Raw genomic sequence first — 2443 nt, 5'->3', positions numbered from 1 at the left:
CTGCTCGCAAAGGGTTACTAACTAACCACAACTGTCGTGGCCTTGAAAGGAAACAAAACCCCGGGGCAGGGCAGGGTGTTGGTTGGGTCTGTGTTTTGTTGCGTGTTATTTTTAATTCTGGATTAATAGCATAGATCAAACCCACAGTTAAATCACACATCTGCCTGGGGTTTGGGTAGCAATTCGCAATATGTTTTTATTCATTATTGCTTTAATTATGGCTCAGACTTCTTTTGAATCGCTCCCAAGTAACAGGTGGTTTTCTGACCATGATAAATGCTAAACGCTGCAGAGGATGAGGCAGTGAGGCGTTGTTTGCCTAGCTGTGGTTACACCTAGGCCCCAGGCAGCCTCTGAATTAGCAGCCGGCAACAGATTGGAATTCCTAGGGGACTTCACTTAACCCTTAATTCTCCCAAACCTGTTTGCAATGCGCTGTGGGGTGGGGGTTCCCCAATACACCCAGCAGCGTGGCAGGTGTACTTTTTGTATCCTGGGAGGTAGCGGGAGGGTTCAAGGTAGGTCAAAAAGTTAATATGTCAGTGTTCTGAAGGTTGATGGGAGTAAGAACTTGGTGTGATATTGAAGATGATTTGAATTTAGATTTTTTTTAGAATAAAAGCATTCTTTTATACATCTGCAATAGAGGATAACAATTAAATAAGTCACACATGAATCATAGAAATTAGAGCAAGGGCAAAGACCTATTAGATCATCGAGCCAATTCCCCAGCTGACACAGAATGATTCCCCACAGGATTTTCAGGAGAGCTTTGTACAGTCTCTTTTGAAAGACTTGAGCAATTGGGGCCTTCAATTATTTCCTTAGGGAGACACTTTCCCTCATAAAAGGCCTCAGTGTTTTTCTCCTTAGCCTGATTCAGGCTAAAAAAAAAAGTCTGTGTTAATGTGCAAAATCGGAGACCGATCAGAGGTAAAAATTAAGCCCGAGTCTTCCAGAAAACTGTGCATGTCGTTGGCATTCTTCTGTGTCCTCTCATTTCTGGGTTTTGTGCTGAAATTTGCATACCCTGTGGAGGGGGTAGCACAGAAATATCCATTGGAAGACTCCCTGTTTCCAACATCACTATCACAAACCCGTTACAGGTGACACGGCACCCCTCCTTCGTTTGAAACAAGGGGAAAAGATGTTTTTGAACAAATCTGTTCAGACTATCCATGTTTCTGGGGTAAAGAGTACTCAGTCATCCAGGAAACAGCAACTGCTTAGAATTCCTCTCTCTTTGGAACCAACTGGTATTGTCTTTCCCAGGCTGTTTGTATTGGAGAGGTACGACTGTGTGCACACAGGGCCCCGGGGCGGGCACCCTGCCCCAGATTCTCTGTGATCCAGGGCTGAGGGCTGCGGACCGCGGGCTGCGGACCGCGGACTGCGGACCGCGGACCCAGCACCAGCAGAGCGGCACCCACAAAGCTGCCCGCTGAGTGGCCGTGGTTTGTGTCCTAGTGCCCTTAAAGCGCAGTGTTCCGTCTAAGAGGGAACATTTTGTATTTGGAGAGTTAAAAACACGAAAAGAGAGACATTGTGTAGATTTCCAGAAGTCGGGATGCTGAGATTGGAACTGTTCTCCTGTCCCATCCCCCTCACCTTGCACTAGAGTCCCCGACGTGCCAGGAAAACAGGGGACAAAGGATCAAGCTTCCCGCCCTGGAAAACCTGTGGACAGGTGAGGAGACAGGTGTGGGACTAACCTCCGAGCCCTGAGAAAAGGGTATGAAAGAGGCAGGCAGGGGCGGCCACGGGCCCGGGGAGGGCACCCGAGCAAGCCTGGGGGTAGGAAAGAGTTCCCAGGGAAGCTGAACTTACTGGACAGACGCGGGGAAAGTGGGGGGAGATGCGAACGAGGCGAAGAAGAACGGAAGCGCTAGGGGGGTGGGGATTGGGGGAGGCTGCGGCGGGGTGGGGTTCCTGCTGCCAGGCCAGCTGCAAGTTTCTGCACGGGCCTCACTGTCCTCATTCTGCAGACGAGGACACTAAGGTTCAGAGAAGCCAGGTGCCTCTTCCAGGGTCCCACAGCCCAGTGGCAGAGCTAGGATTCTGACCCGCTGACCATGCTGCCTCAGGAAGACAAGGCAGCTGGAGCACAGCTTCAGGGTGGGCGGACTTGCAGCCTCCTGGGAGGAGCAGGTGGCCGTAGGAGCTACAGCGCCCTGGGAGCACCAGAAGTGGCCAGGACATTTTGGTGTCTGCCTGGAAGGGACAGAGGCAGGGAGAGAAGAAAGAAGTTCTTGCAGAGTTCATCAACTCCTGTGATTACTCAGAATGACTCACGTTGAGGCAAAACAAGTATCTTCTGCAGACCGGCCACCCTGACCAGGGCTGAGTCACCGGGGCGGGCGGCAGCCACACTGAGCCTGTGGCCATGGCCAAAGCAAAGGCGTAGCTTTGTGGTCGTGGCCTTCTAACAGGCATGTGATACATG

Source organism: Hippopotamus amphibius, chromosome 5, assembly GCF_030028045.1.
Source record: "Hippopotamus amphibius kiboko isolate mHipAmp2 chromosome 5, mHipAmp2.hap2, whole genome shotgun sequence".
Lineage (NCBI taxonomy): Eukaryota > Metazoa > Chordata > Mammalia > Artiodactyla > Hippopotamidae > Hippopotamus > Hippopotamus amphibius.
The sequence above is the reverse complement of the archived record's forward strand: the minus strand, read 5'-3'. Positions refer to the sequence as shown.